At 39.0% G+C, this 15519-nt stretch overlaps 1 long non-coding RNA gene across 1 annotated transcript in view; it reads left to right on the top strand.

Annotated features, from left to right (window-relative positions):
* The window catches only part of LOC135970998 (uncharacterized), a 30659-nt gene extending 25310 nt beyond the window's left edge, over positions 1-5349 (top strand). Inside the window, exon 3 of the long non-coding RNA XR_010586990.2 lies at positions 5210-5349. This is a non-coding gene — a long non-coding RNA (uncharacterized lncRNA). The remainder of the gene's footprint in view (positions 1-5209) is intronic.
* The last annotated feature ends 10170 nt before the right edge of the window (positions 5350-15519 follow it).

Below are 15519 nucleotides of genomic sequence, written 5' to 3'. Positions count from 1 at the left end.
GGGTAACAGCATCCACTTACAGGGGAGTTTCTCTCACAGAATCCTGAGTGTCTCTGGGACCCTGAAAAAGTGAAAGAAACTTTCATGTCACCACACTCCTCGTAATTCTACAGTGCATGTCCAATTGCTTCCACTGACATTTGACTGCTCCAGTATTCTGTCTTCCCCTTAAGCTATCGACATTATCTGGAACCTGCCTCACCCTCAGCCTGCCTGCCTGACTTCACTGGCAAGAGGCCTTGCTACACACGGTTTCATAGCTTTCTCCTTTTTTCCCTCAAAATATTGTATCTTGTAATCCCCTGACCAAAATCTTCAGAGACCCACTTGCATGTTTCAAACTGAGTATGTATCCTTCAGCCTGGTATTTAGGACCCTCTATAATTGGCTATCTCTGTATAACCTCTCATGAGTTGTTTTATTCTCTACCCTCAAGTCAAACTCATCAATTTGCTTTTTTTTTTTCTTGAAAATGTGCTACATTTTCTCAACTTTTCACATATTCTCTTGCTGTTCTACTCACCAGTAATACTTTTTTTTCATTTTCATCTGTAAAAATTCAAACCATCTTCAAGATGCATCTAGATGCCAAGTTCTTGGTTAAGCCCTCCCTGTTCTCATTTGGATGTCACATCCCTTTCCCCCCTGAATTATGCATTCGGCTTATGCCTTTACGAGGTCTTATATTAAGACCTACCTTATATTCAAGCTATTTTATATTTTTCCTGAATTCTGTTCTTGAGGACAGAAGGGTATCTGAATCCAAGTTTTGTCTTGTTTTTTTGAGAGTGTAGTTTTATTTTTTCATACAATGTCTAAAACAAAGTTTGACTCACAGTGAGTGATCGACAAATATTTGTTCAGGCTGGCCTGGGCAACACAGTGAAACCCTGTCTCAAAAAAAAAAAAAAAAAAAAAAAAATTAGCCTGGCATTGTGGTGCACGCCTGCAACATCTGCAGTCCCAGTTATTCGGGAGATTGAGGTGGGAGAATCTCTTCAGCGTGGGAGGCAGAGGTTGCAGTGAGCCGTGATCGTGCCTTTTCCTAGGTGACAGAGTGAGACCCTGTCTCGAAACAAAAATAAAAACATACAAAAAAAAAGAAAAATATTTTTTACATTATTTTTTGATAATGTGGGGTGAGTATAAAGATTGATTTTCAACACAGCACAGGTCTGGAAACCATATTATAAAATAGATTGTTATAAAGTAGCTTATGTTTTTTGTATTGGAATGATAAAACTCTCAGGGGCTTGATATGTGCCTGATCATCAATTTTGGCATAATATTACCAACAACATGTTTTAAAAAGCAAGACTTGGCCGGGCATGGTGGCTCATGCCTGTAATCACAGCACTTTGGGAGGCCGAGGGGGGCCGATCACCTGAGGTCAGGAGTTCGAGACCAACCTGGCCAGCATAGCAAAACCCTGTCTCTACTAAAAATACACAAATTAGCTGGGCATGGTGGCGTGCACCTGTAATCCCAGCTACTCAGGAGGCTGAGGCAAGAGAATCACTTGAACCTGAGAGGCAGAAGTTGCAGTGAGCAGAGATCACACCATTGCGTGATCACGCCCATCCAGTCTGGGTGACAAGAGCGAAACTCCGTCTCAAAAAAAAAAAAAAAAAAAAAAAAAAGGCAAGTCTTTAAATTCAATAACTCTCAATAGTCATTTTCTCAGACTGTGAGTATAGTGTTGATTATATAGTATTTTGAAAGTGGGCAGAATCACACAGAATCACCTTTTCCAAACTTCCTCAGTTTATGAGATGACAAAGAGGTTAAATGACTGCCCAAGGTTGTACAGCAGATTAGTGGCAGAACAGTGATTAAGACCCAAGTTTTCTAATCTCAGTTAAATACCTTCTTCGGGACTTTGTTGTATCTTTTTAATAAAATTCACAATATGAGTTTAAAGGTACTTTACCTATTCATTATACCAGGGTCTATGACAATTTTCTTCGAGTGTAAATATAGCTCATAAAATATTCCTATGAACCTATTCCTATGGTCTCTGAATGTGTCTCCTCAGAATTCTATGTTGAAACGTAATTACCAAAGTGCTGGTATTAGGAGGTGAAGCTTTTTAGAGGTGATTGGATGAGTGCCCTTGTAAAAGAGACCCCAGAAACCTGCCTTGCCTCCTCCACCATATAACACAGTGAGAAACTGGAAGAGGGCATTTACCAGAACCCAGCCATGCTGTAACCATGATCTTGGACTTCCCAGCCTCCAGTACTATGAGAAATAAACTTCTGTTGTTTATGAGCCATCCAGTTGATGGTATTTTTTATAGCAGTATGAATGGACTAAGACACTTAAGTTGTATTTTTCTTATCTAAATGTTATTTTAGTTTAATACAGTTGTGTATTGCTTAACAATGGGAATGCATTCTGAGAAATGCTCTAAGTGAATTTATCATTGCATGAACATCATGGAGTGTATGTACACAAACCTAGATGGTATATATAGCCTATGACATACCTAGGCTATATGGTATAGTCTATTGCTCTTTGGCTACATACCTGTAAAGCATATTACTGTATTGAATGCTTTAGGCAATTACAACCATTGTGTAAGTAAACATAAAAAAGGTACAGTAAAAATATGGTATAAAAGTTAAAAATGGTACACCTGTATAGGGCATTCACTATGAATGGAGCTTGTAGGACTGGGAATTGTTCTGAGTGAGACAGACAGTGGTGAATGAATGTGAGGCCCGAGGACTTTATAAACACTGTACGCTTTGGCTACACTTGATGTATAAAACATATTTTTCTTTCTTCAGAATGAATTAACCTTCGCTTACTGTAATGTTTTTTAACTTTATATGCTTTTAAATTTTTTTAAATTTATGGTCTCTTTTGTAATAACCCTTAGCTTAAAACACAAATTGTACAGCTGTGCAAATATTTTTTCTTTATATTCTTATTCCATTTTTTTCTATTAACAGTTTTAAATTTTTACTTTCTAAACTTTTTTGTTAAAAATGAAGACAAAAACACACATATTAGCCTAGGCCTGGACCCAAAGCGCTCCATGGCCTCTATAATATTCATGCCATCTTTCACCTTGCTAAAGACCACATGCTTGCCATCCAACCACTCTTGGCAGTGCAGATGAAGAACTGGGAACCGTTTGTGTTGGGTATAGCATTTGCCATGGACAAGATGCCAGGACCTATATACTTTAGGATGAAGTTCTTGTCATCAACTTTCCCTCTGTCAACGGACTTGCTACCAGTGCCATTATGGCGTGTGACATCACCACCCTGACACATAAACCCTGGAATAATTCTGGGAAAGCAGGGACCCTTATAACCAAATCCTTTCTCTCCAGTGCTCTGAGGACGAAAGTTTTCTTTTGTCTTCAGAACCTTGTCTGCAAACAGCTGGAAGCAGACGTGGCCCAAGGCCTCACTGTCCACAGCGATGTGGAAGAACATGGTGGGGGTTGACCATGGTTGATAGTATAGGGCTCCTGGTGGCGGCGGCAGCATCTGCAAAGCGTCATTTCCCAGATTTTCTATAGTAAACTATGCATTAAACCCATTCCACTGAACAATCTTTAAAAAAATGCAACTATGGAGAACGGAGCTATCATGAATCTAGGCCTCCCGAAATCTAGGCATCTTGCCCTCTCTTTTTTTCTTGAAGACTTGGTGTAGAAACAGGGAAGAGTGATAATATTTGTAGTTTCTATTTGTTGTAACAAGACATCGTTGGACTCTCAGTGGCTAAGTGCAATCTAGGCTTTTTTTTCCGCTCATGTCACAGTTTACAGCAGGTCAGGAAGCTTTTCTGGTCAACTCTCTTCTCAGTGGTGCTTTAGGCATCTGAGCTATTTCCTCAGTGTGGTTCTGCCATCTTGGAGTTCTTATGTCCGGCACCATAGACAGTGAAAAGAGAAAAGAGACAGTGACAGAGAAAGAAGAGGAAGAGAGATTGACAGACAGATTTGAAAGACAGGTTGACAGAGACAGAGATGGGAGAGGGAGAGACTGAAACAGAGAGAGAGAGAGAATGAGAGATTGTGTGAGAACTTTTTGTACGATTAGATTTAGAAGTGATATACGTCTTTCTACTTTGTTTTTACTTACATTCCTTAGTCCAGAGCTAGTCACATGAGCCTACCTGTGTGTCCAGAAGGAAAATGCAAATAATTTGATGCATACAAAATATTGTTCTTGCCATAGTATATAGATAGATAGAGATAGATACATAGATACACAGCAATATACAGAGATAAAGAGATACAGGCTTTAAAAATAATTGCAGATTATTTACTTATTTAATTTTTACTCTTTCCTATTGCCTCATTGATATGGTTCGGCTCTGTGTCTCCACCCAAATCTCATATCGAATTGTAATTCCCAGTGTTGGAGGAGAGGCCTGGTGGGAGGTGACTGGATCATGGGGACGGATTTCCCTCTTGCTGTTCTTGTCATAGTGAGTGAGTTCTCAAGGGATCTGGTTGTTTGAAAGTGTGTGGCCTTTCCCCTTCCCACTCTTCCTCCTGTTCTGCCTGTGAGGAAGGTGCTTGCTTTTGCTTCACCCTTCTTCCATAATTGTGAGTTTCCTGAGGCCTCCCCAACCATGCGTCCTGTACAGCCTGCACAACTGTGAGTAAATTAAACCTCTTTTAGTCATAAATTACCCAGTCTCACTTTCTTTATGGCAAAGTGAGAACAGACTAGTACACTTGCTAAGTGAGTATCTTTAGATTTCTGGTATAGAAAACAATAGAATAATGAGTAAAGAATTTGAGAAATGAAATACAGCTTATTATTAGTTTGAAGAAGCAGAGCAGAATACCGAATAGCAGCGTTTTATTTTTAGGTTTTAAATGAGACAATGTATAAATTAAGCTTAAATCATATCCAATATTGGATTTATTGAAGTCCGTAGCCAGAAGAATTGGAAGTTAGACAAGTTTCTTTAAAAAATAAACTCCACAGAACAAGGCTTAAAGCCGGCAGTGTGTTGGTAACTTGCTCGGGCAGTAGTTAGGGTGGGAGGAAACCCTGATTTGTAGCATTTGCTGATTTCTGCAGTGTAAATGTTTCCACCAATGCCACACTTGAAAAATTAATTAACAGTTAATAATTAGCCCTCGAAGCCAGAACTAGCCAGGGTAGCACACCACTCCTTAAACTCTACTACCACAATCAAGCCCAGGAAACACTTTCTGTGTTTTATTGTGCAGGCAATTAATGGCCACCACAGCTGCCCTCTCCACCTCCACCACCGCAACTGCCACATATTGGTGCTTTCAATGGGCCATGCCCTGTGCTAGGCATTATGAAGTTGATCTCTTCAAATCCTCACAACTATGCTTTGAAGTAAGTATTATCAATATTATTTCCATCTTACAAATGAGAAAAATGAGGATTTGACTACTCCAAAGTCAAATAGTGAGTAAGTAGCAGAGCCAGGATTAAAAACATATACAAATCTTAATTTAGCCTAACACTAGGAATGCTTCAAAGCTAGTATCTGTAGCAAATATCTTGCCATCTAGGGAATAAAAAATTACATTTAGGAAGCTTCTATGGGGGGATTTTTGAGAAATATTCAAAGAACAAAATGCTGTCATTTGAGACGCATACTGCTATTACTCTCAAACTTCAACTGGCATTGAAGTGTTACAAGTGCTCTTAATATATCACTTTTAGGTTCTGAAAATATTTGTACACTATAGGCATATTTTATTTTATTGTGTTTTGCTTTATTGTATTTCGCAGATAGTTCGTTTTTTATAAATTGAAGATTTGTGGTAACCCTATGGGGACCGTTTTTCCAACAGCATGTGCTCACTTCATGTCTCTGTGCCATATTTTGGTGATTCTCGCAATATTTTAGCTTTTTCATTACGATCATATGTGTCGTGGTTATCTGTAATCAGTGATCTTTGATGTTACTATTATAATTGCTTTGAGGCACTATGAATCACACCCGTAAACTACAGTGAACTTAAGCAATAAATATTGTGGGTGTTCTGAGTGTTCCACCTATTGGCCATTCCTTCATCTTTCACCTTCTCCTTAGGCATCCCTATTCCCTGAGACATAACAATATGGAAATAGGGCCAATACTGACTCTCCAATAAATGTTCAAGTGAGAGGCATGGTAGCAAATCTCTCACTTTAACTCAAAAGCTAGAATTGATTAATCTTATTGAGGAAGGCATGCTGAAAGCCAAGATAGGCCAAAAAGCTAGGCCTCATGCACCAAACAGCTTAGTTATGAAAAGAAAATTCTTAAAGGAAATTAAAAGTGCTACTCCAGTGAACACATGAATGAGAAGAAGATGAACAGCCTTGTTGCTGATATGCAGAAAGTTTGAGTGGCCTGGATAGATCAAACTAGCCACAACATTCCCTCAAGCCAAAGCCTAATCCAGAACAAGGTCCTAACTGTCTTCAGTTCTAAGCTTAGAGAGGGAAGGAAGCTATAGAAGAAAAGTTGGAAGCTAGCAGAGTTTGGCTTGTGAGGTTTAAGGAAAGAAGACAGCTCCATAACATAAAAGTGCAAGGTGAAGCAGCAAGTGCTGATGGAGAAGCTGCAACAAATTACCCAGAAGATCTGGCTAAGATCATTGATGACGGTGTCTACACTAAACAATAGACTTTGCATGTAGACAAAAGAGCCTCCTGTTGGAAGATGTCATTAGGACTTTCATAGCTAGAGAGAAGTCAATGCCTGGGTTCAAAGCTTCAAAGGACAGGATGACTCTCTTATTAGGTGCTAATGCAATTGGTTACTTTCAGTTGAAGCCAATGCTTATTTATCATTCCCCAAATCCTAGGACCGTTAAAATTATGCTTAATCTGCATTGCATGTGCTGTATAAATGGAACAACAAAGCCTGGATGACAACACATCTGTTTACAGTGTGGTTCACTGAATATTTTAAGTCCACTATTGAGATTTACTGTTCAGAAAACAAGATTCCTTTCAAAATATTACTGCTCATTGACAATGCACCTAGTCCCCTGAGACTTCTGAAGGAGATGTAGAAGGAAGATTAATGTTGTTTTCATACCTGATAACACAACATCTATTCTGTGGCCCATGGATCAAGGAGTCAATTTGACTTTCAAGTGTTATTATTTAAGAAACACGTTCTATAAAGTTATTGCTGCTATAGATAATGAGTCCTCTGATGGATCTGAGCAAAGTAAGTTGAAATCTTCTGGAAATGATTCACCATTCTTCATGTCATTAAGAACATTCATGATTCATGGGAGGAGGTCACAATATCAACATTAACAGGAATTTGAAAGAAGTTGATTCCAACCTTCGTGAATGACTTTGAGAGGTTCAGACTTGAGTGGAAGACATAAATACAGATGTGGTGGGAATATCAAGAGGCCTAGAATTAGAAGTGAAGCCTGAAGATGGGACTAAACTGCTGATATAACTTTAACAGAGGAGGAGTTGCTTCTTAAGGATGAACAGCTTGTTTTTACAGTTTTTTTTACAGTTTTCTTTATTTATATTTATATTTTCAGCTGTTCTTTTAGATTTAGGGGTTCATATACAGGTCTGTTTTCTAGGGAATATTGTGTGATGCTGAGGTCTGAGGTACAAATGATGCCATCATCCAGGTACTGAGCACAGCATCCAATAGTTAGTCCCTCAACCCTTCACCCTACCCTACCTCCCTGCTCCCAGTAGTCCCTAGTTTCCATTGTTGCCATCCCTACGTTCATGAATATCCAGTGTTTAGCTCCCATTTGTAAATGAGAACATGCAGTATGTGCTTTTCTGTTCCCTGTTCCCATGTTAATTTACTTAGGATAATGGCCTGCAGCTGCATCCATGTTGCTGCAAAGGACGTGATTTCATTCTTTTTTTATGGCTGCATAGTATTCCATGGTGTATATGGACCAAATTTTCTTTATTCAATCTACTGTTGATGGTCACCTAGATTGATTCCATGTCTTTGCTATTGTGAATAGTGCTCTGATGAACATATGTGTGCATGTGTCTTTTGGGTAGAAAGATTTGTTTTCTTTTGGATATATACCCAGTAATGGGATTGCGGGGTTGAATGGTAGTTCTGTTTTAAGTTCTTTGAGAAATCTTCAAACTGCTTTCCACAGTGGCTGAACAATTTACATTCCCATCAACAATGTATAAGCATTCCTTTTCTCCACAGCCTCACTAGCATCTGTTGTTTTTTGACTTTTTAATAATAGCCATTCTGACTGATGTGAGATGGTATCTCATTGTGGTTTTAATGTGCATTTCTCTGATGATTAGTGATGTTGAGCATTTTTTCATATGTCACTGGCTGCTTGCATGTCTTCTTTTGAGAAGTGTCTGTTCATGTCTTTTCCCTGATGTTTAATGGAGTTATTTGTTTTTTATTTGTTCAATTGTTTAAGTTACTTATAGATTCTGGATATTCTACTTTTATTGGATGTGTACTTTATTAATACTTTCTCCCATTCTGTAGGTTATCTGTTTACTCCATTGATAGTTTCTTTTGCTGTGCAGAAGTGCTTTAATTTAATTAAGTCCTACTTGTCAATTTTTGTTTTTGTTGCAATTGCTTTTGCTAACTTACTCATAAATTATTTCCCAAGGCCAATGTCCAGAGTGGTGTTTCCTAGGTTTTCTTCTATGATTCTTATAGTTTGAAGTACTACATTTAAATCTTTAATCCATCTTGAATTAATTTTAGTATATGGTAAAAGGTAGGGGTCCAGTTTCATTCTTCTGCATATGGCTAGCCAAATATTTCAGCTTCATTTATTGAATAGAAGTCTTTTCTCCATTGCCTATTTTTGTTGACTTTGTTAAGATCAGATGGGTGTAGGTGTGCAGCTTTATTTCTGGATCTCTATTCTGTTCCATTGGCTGTGTGCCTGTTTTGGTATCTGTACCATGCTGTTTTGGTGACTGTAGCTTTATAGTGTAATTTGAAGTTGGTTAATGTGATACCTCTGGTTTTCTTCTTTTTACTGAGGATTACTTTGGCTATTCAGGCTCTTTTTTGCTTCCATGTGAATTTTAAAGTAGTCTTTTTTAGTTCTGTGAAAAATTATGTTGGTAGTTTGATAGGAATAGCATTGAATTTATAGGCTGCTTTTGGCAATATGTCCATTTTAACAATATTGAATCTTTCAAGCCATGAGCATGAATGTTTTCAATTTGTATATGTCGTCTTTGAGCAGTGTTTTGTAGTTCTCCTCTTAGAGATCTTTCACCTCCTTAGAGGTATTCTTTGATATTTTCTTTTGTGGCTACTATAAATGGTTTGCTTTGGTTCTCAGCTTGAATGTTATTGGTGTGTAGAATTGCTGCTGATTTTTGTACATTGATTTTGTATCCTGAAACTGTACTGAATTCATTTATCAGTTTCAGGAGCCTTTTGGTGAAATCTTTAGGTTTTGTACATGTAGATTTATATATTCAGTGAAGAGAGTTAGTTTGACTTCTTTTCCTATTTGGATGCCTTTTATTTCTTTCTCTTGCCTAATTCCTCTGGCTAGGACTTCCACTACTATGTTGAATAGGAGTAAGAGTGGGCATCCTTGTCTTGTTCTAGTTCTCAAGGGGAATGCTTTCAGTTTTTGCCTGTTCAGTGTGATGTTGGCTGTGGGTTTGTCATAGATGGCTCTTATTATTTTGAGGTATGATTCTTTGATGCCTAGTTTCTTGAGAATTTTTATCATGAAGCAATGTTGGATTTTATTGAAAGCTTTTTCTGCATCTATTAAGATGCTCATAATTTTTGCTTTTAATTCTGTTTAAGTGGTGAATCATATTTATTGATTTGCATATGTTGAGTCAATCTTGCATCTCAGGAGTAAAGCCTACATTTATTTATTTATTTATTTATTTGAGATGGGGGTCTTACTTTGTCATCCAGGTTGGAGTGCAGTGGCATGATCTTGGCTCACTGCAACCTCTGCCTCCTGGGCTTAAGTGATCCTTTCTCCTCAGTCTCCTGAATAGCTGGGACTATAGGCATGCACCACCACATCTGGTTGATTTTTTTTTTGTAAAGACAGGGTTTCACCATGTTTCCCAGACTGATCTAGACCTCCTGGACTCAAGCAATCTGCTTGCCTCAATTTCCCAAAGTGCTGGAATTACAGGCATGAGCTCCCATACCTGGCCTGACAACTACTTTTTGATGTGCTGTTGAATTTGGTTTGCTAATATTTTGTGGAGAATTTTTGTGCTGATGTTCATCAAGATTATTGGCCGGGTGCGGTGGCTCAAGCCTGTAATCCCAGCACTTTGGGAGGCCAAGACGGGCGGATCATGAGGTCAGGAGATCGAGACCATCCTGGCTAACACGGTGAAACCCCGTATCTACTAAAAAAATAAAAAAAACTAGCTGGGCGAGGTGGCAGGCGCCTGTAGTCCCAGCTACTCGGGAGGCTGAGGCAGGAGAATGGCGTAAACCCGGGAGGTGGAGCTTGCAGTGAGCTGAGATCCGGCCACTGTACTCCAGCCTGGGCGACAGAGCGAGACTCCGTCTCAAAAAAAAAAAAAAAAAAAAAAGAAAAAGATTATTGGATTATAGATTTCTTTTTCAGTTGTCTTTGGCAGGTTTTGGTATCAGGGTGATGCTGACTTTGTAGAATGAGTTAGGAAGGAGTCGCTCCTCCTTCATATTTTGGAATGGTTTCAGTAGAATTGGTGCCAGCTCTTCCTTGTATCTGGTAGAATTTGACTGTGAATCCATCGGGTTTGTGGCTTTTTTGGTTGGTAGGTATTATTTTATTTTGTTTTTTGAGACAGTGTCTCACTCTGTCAGCCAGGCTGGAGTGCAGTGGACCCATCATGGCTCACTGAAACCTCAACCTCCTGGGCTCAAGCAATCCTCCTGCCTAAGCTTCCTGAGTGGTTTTATTATTATTATTATTACTGATTCAATTTTGGAACTTGATATTGGTCTGTTCAGGGCTTCAGTTTCTTCCTGATTCAATCTTAAGAGGTTGTGTGTTTCCAGAAATTTATCTATTTCCTCCATATTTTCAAGATTGTGTGAATAGAGGTGTTCATAATAGTTTCTGAGGATCTTTTGTGCTTCTGTGGGATTGGTTGAAATGTCCTTTGTCATTTCTGATTGTACTTATTTGGATCTTCTCTCTTTGTTAATCTAGCTAGCTGACTATCAAAATCATGCTTATCCTTTCAAAGAACAAAGTTTTGATTTCACTGATGCTTTGAAGAAAGTTTTGGCATTCTATTTCAGTTCTGCGTTGATTTTAGTTATTTCTTTTTCTTCTGCTAGCTTTGAGGTTGGTTTGTTCTTATTTTCCTGGCTTCTCTGTGTATGATATTAGATTGTTAATTTGAGATCTTTCTAACTTTTTGAGGTAGGTGTTTAGTGCTATAAACTTTCTATTAGCACTACTTTTGCTGCATTCCAGAGATTTTGGTATATGTGTCTCTGTTTTCATTTATTTCAAAGAATTTTTGGAACTGGGTGGAGCTCACAGCAGCTCAAGGAGGCCTGCCTGTGTCTGTAGACTCCACCTCTGGGGACAGGGCACAGTTAAACAACAACAACAGCAACAACAACAAAAAAGTAGCAGAAACTTCTGCAGATGCAAACGACTCTGTCTGACAGCTTTGAAGAGAGCAGTGGATATCCCAACATGGAGGTTGAGATCTGAGAACGGACAGACTGCCTGCTCAAGTGGGTCCCTGACCCCTGAGTAGCCTAACTGGGAGACATCCCCCACTAGGGGCAGACTGACACCACACACCTCACACGGTGGAGTACACCCTGGAGAGAAAGCTTCCAAAGCAAGAATCAGACATGTACACTCGCTGTTTAGCAATATTTTATCTTCTGCAGCCTCTGCTGCTGACACCAGGCAAACAGGGTCTGGAGTGGACCTCAAGCAATCTCCAACAGACCTGCAGCTGAGGGTCCTGACTGTTAGAAGGAAAAAAAACAAACAGGAAGGACACCCACACCAAAACCCCATCAGTACGTCACCATCATCAAAGACCAGAGGCAGATAAAACCACAAAGATGGGGAAAAAGCAGGGCAGAAAAGCTGGAAATTCAAAAAATAAGAGCGCATCTCCCCCTCCAAAGGAACACAGCTCATCGCCAGCAGCGGATCAAAGCTGGACGGAGAATGACTTTGACGAGATGAGAGAAGAAGGCTTCAGTCCATCAAACTTCTCAGAGCTAAAGGAGGAATTATGTACCCAGCACAAAGAAACTAAAAATCTTGAAAAAAGAGTGGAAGAACTGATAACTAAAATAATTAATGCAGAGAAGGCCATAAACGAACTGCCAGAGATGAAAACCATGACACGAGAAATATGCAACACATGCACAAGCTTCAGTAACCAACTCGATCAACTAGAAGAAAGAGTATAAGCGATTGAGGATCAAATGAATGAAATGAAGCGAGAAGAGAAATCTAAAGAAAAAATAAGAAAAAGAAATGAACAAAGCCTGCAAGAAGTATGGGATTATGTTAAAAGACCAAATCTACGTCTGATTGGGGTGCCTGAAAGTGAGGGGGAAAATGGAACCAAGTTGGAAAACACTTTTCAGGATATCATCCAGGAGAACTTCCCCAACCTAGTAGGGCAGGCCAACATTCAAATCCAGGCAATACAGAGAACGCCACGAAGATACTCCTTGAGAAGAGCAACTCCAAGACACATAATTGCCAGATTCACCAAAGTTGAAATGAAGGAAAAACTCTTAAGGGCAGCCAGAGAGAAAGGTCGGGTTACCCACAAAGGGAAGCCCATCAGACAAACAGCAGATCTCTCGGCAGAAACTCTACAAGCCAGAAGAGAGTGGGGGCCAATATTCAACATTCTTAAAGAAAAGAATTTTAAACCCAGAATTTCATATCCAGCCAAACTAAGTTTCATAAGTGAAAGAGAAATAAAATCCTTTACAGATAAGCAAATGCTTAGAGATTTTGTCACCACCAGGCCTGCCTTACAAGAGACCCTGAAGGAAGCACTAAACATGGAAAGGAACAACCAGTACCAGCCATCGCAAAAACATGCCAAAATGTAAAGACCATCGAGGATAGGAAGAAATTACATCAACTAATGATCAAAATAACCAGTTAATATCATAATGGCAGGATCAAGTTCACACATAACAATATTAACCTTAAATGTAAATGGACTAAATGGTCCAATTAAAAGACACAGACTGGCAAACTGGATAAAGAGTCGAGACCCATCAGTCTGCTGTATTCAGGAGACCCATCTCACATGCAGAGACATACATAGGCTCAAAATAAAAGGATGGAGGAAGATCTACCAAGCAAATGGAGAACAAAAAAAAAGCAGAGGTTGCAAAACTAGTCTCTGATAAAACAGACTTTAAACCTTCAAAGATTAAAAGAGACAAAGAAGGCCATTACATAATGGTAAAGGGATCAATTCAACAGGAAGAGCTAACTATCCTAAATATATATGCACCCAATCCAGGAGCACCCAGATTCATAAAGCAAGTCCTTAGAGACTTACAATGAGACTTAGACTCCCATACAATAATAATGAGGGACTTCAACACCCCACTGTCAACATTAGACAGATCAACGAGACAGAAAGTTAACAAGGATATCCAAGAATTGAACTCATCTCTGCAGCAAGCAGACCTAATAGACATCTACAGAACTCTCCACCCCAAACCAACAGAATATACATTCTTCTCAGCACCACATCACACTTATTCCAAAATTGACCACATAATTGGAAGTAAAGCACTCCTCAGCAAATATACAAGAACAAAAATTATAACAAACTGTCTCTCAGACCACAGTGCAGTCAAACTAGAACTCAGGACTAAGAAACTCAATCAAAACCGCTCAACTACATGGAAACTGAACAACCTGCTCCTGAATGACTACTGGGTACATAACGAAATGAAGGCAGAAATAAAGATGTTCTTTGAAACCAGTGAGAACAAAGATACAACATATCAGAATCTCTGGGACACATTTAAAGCAGTGTGTAGAGGGAAATTTATAGCACTAAATGCCCACAAGAGAAAGCTAGAAAGATCTAAAATTGACACTCTAACATCACAATTAAAAGAACTAGAGAAGCAAGAGCAAACACATTTGAAAGCTAGCAGAAGACAAGAAATAACTAAGATCAGAGCAGAACTGAAGGAGATAGAGACACAAAAAACCCTCCAAAAAATCAATGAATCCAGGAGTTGGTTTTTTGAAAAGATCAACAAAATTGACAGACTGCTAGCAAGACTAATAAAGAAGAAAAGAGAGAAGAATCAAATTGACGCAATAAAAAATGATAAAGGGGATATCACCACCGACCCCACAGAAATACAAACTACCATCAGAGAATACTATAAACACCTCTACGCAAATAAACTGGAAAATCTAGAAGAAATGGATAATTTCCTGGACACTTACACTCTCCCAAGACTAAACCAGGAAGAAGTTGAATCCCTGAATAGACCAATAGTAGGCTCTGAAATTGAGGCAATAATTAATAGCCTACCAACCAAAAAAAGTCCAGGACCAGATGGATTCACAGCTGAATTCTACCAGAGGTACAAAGAGGAGCTGGTACCATTCCTTCTGAAACTATTCCAATGAATAGAAAAAGAGAGAATCCTCCCTAATTCATTTTATGTGGCCAACATCATCCTGATACCAAAGCCTGGCAGAGACACAACAAAAAAAGAGAATTTTAGGCCAATATCCCTGATGAACATCAATGCAAAAATCCTCATAAAATACTGGCAAACCAGATCCAGCAGCACATCAAAAAGCTTATCCACCATGATCAAGTGGGCTTCATCCCTGGGATGCAAGGCTGGTTCAACATACGCAAAGCAATAAACATGATCCAGCATATAAACAGAACCAAAGACAAAAACCACATGATTATCTCAATAGATGCAGAAAAGGGCTTTGACAAAATTCAACAGCCCTTCATGCTAAAAACTCTCAATAAATTTGGTATTGATGGAACGTATCTCACAATAATAAGAGCTATTTATGACAAACTCACAGCCAATATCATACTGAATGGGCAAAAACTGGAAAAATTCCCTTTGAAAACTGGCACAAGACGGGGATGCCCTCTCTCACCACTCCTATTCAACATAGTGTTGGAAGTTCTGGCTAGGGCAATCAGGCAAGAGAAAGAAATCAAGGGTATTCAGTTAGGAAAAGAAGAAGTCAAATTGTCCCTGTTTGCAGATGACATGATTGTATATTTAAAAAACCCCATCATCTCAGCCCAAAATCTCCTTAAGCTCCTTAAGCTGATAAGCAACTTCAGCAAAGTCTCAGGATACAAAATTAATGTGTAAAAATCACAAGCATTCTTATACACCAGTAACAGACAAACAGAGAGCCAAATCATTAATGAACTTCCATTCACGATTGCTTCAAAGAGAATAAAATACCTAGGAATCCAACTTACAAGGGATGTAAAGGACCTCTTCAAGGAGAACTACAAACCACTGCTCAGTGAAATAAAAGAGGACACAAACAAATGGAAGAACATACCATGCTCATGG

This window comes from Macaca fascicularis, chromosome 5, assembly GCF_037993035.2.
Source record: "Macaca fascicularis isolate 582-1 chromosome 5, T2T-MFA8v1.1".
Taxonomy (NCBI): domain Eukaryota; kingdom Metazoa; phylum Chordata; class Mammalia; order Primates; family Cercopithecidae; genus Macaca; species Macaca fascicularis.
The sequence above is the reverse complement of the archived record's forward strand: the minus strand, read 5'-3'. Positions and strand labels throughout refer to the sequence as shown.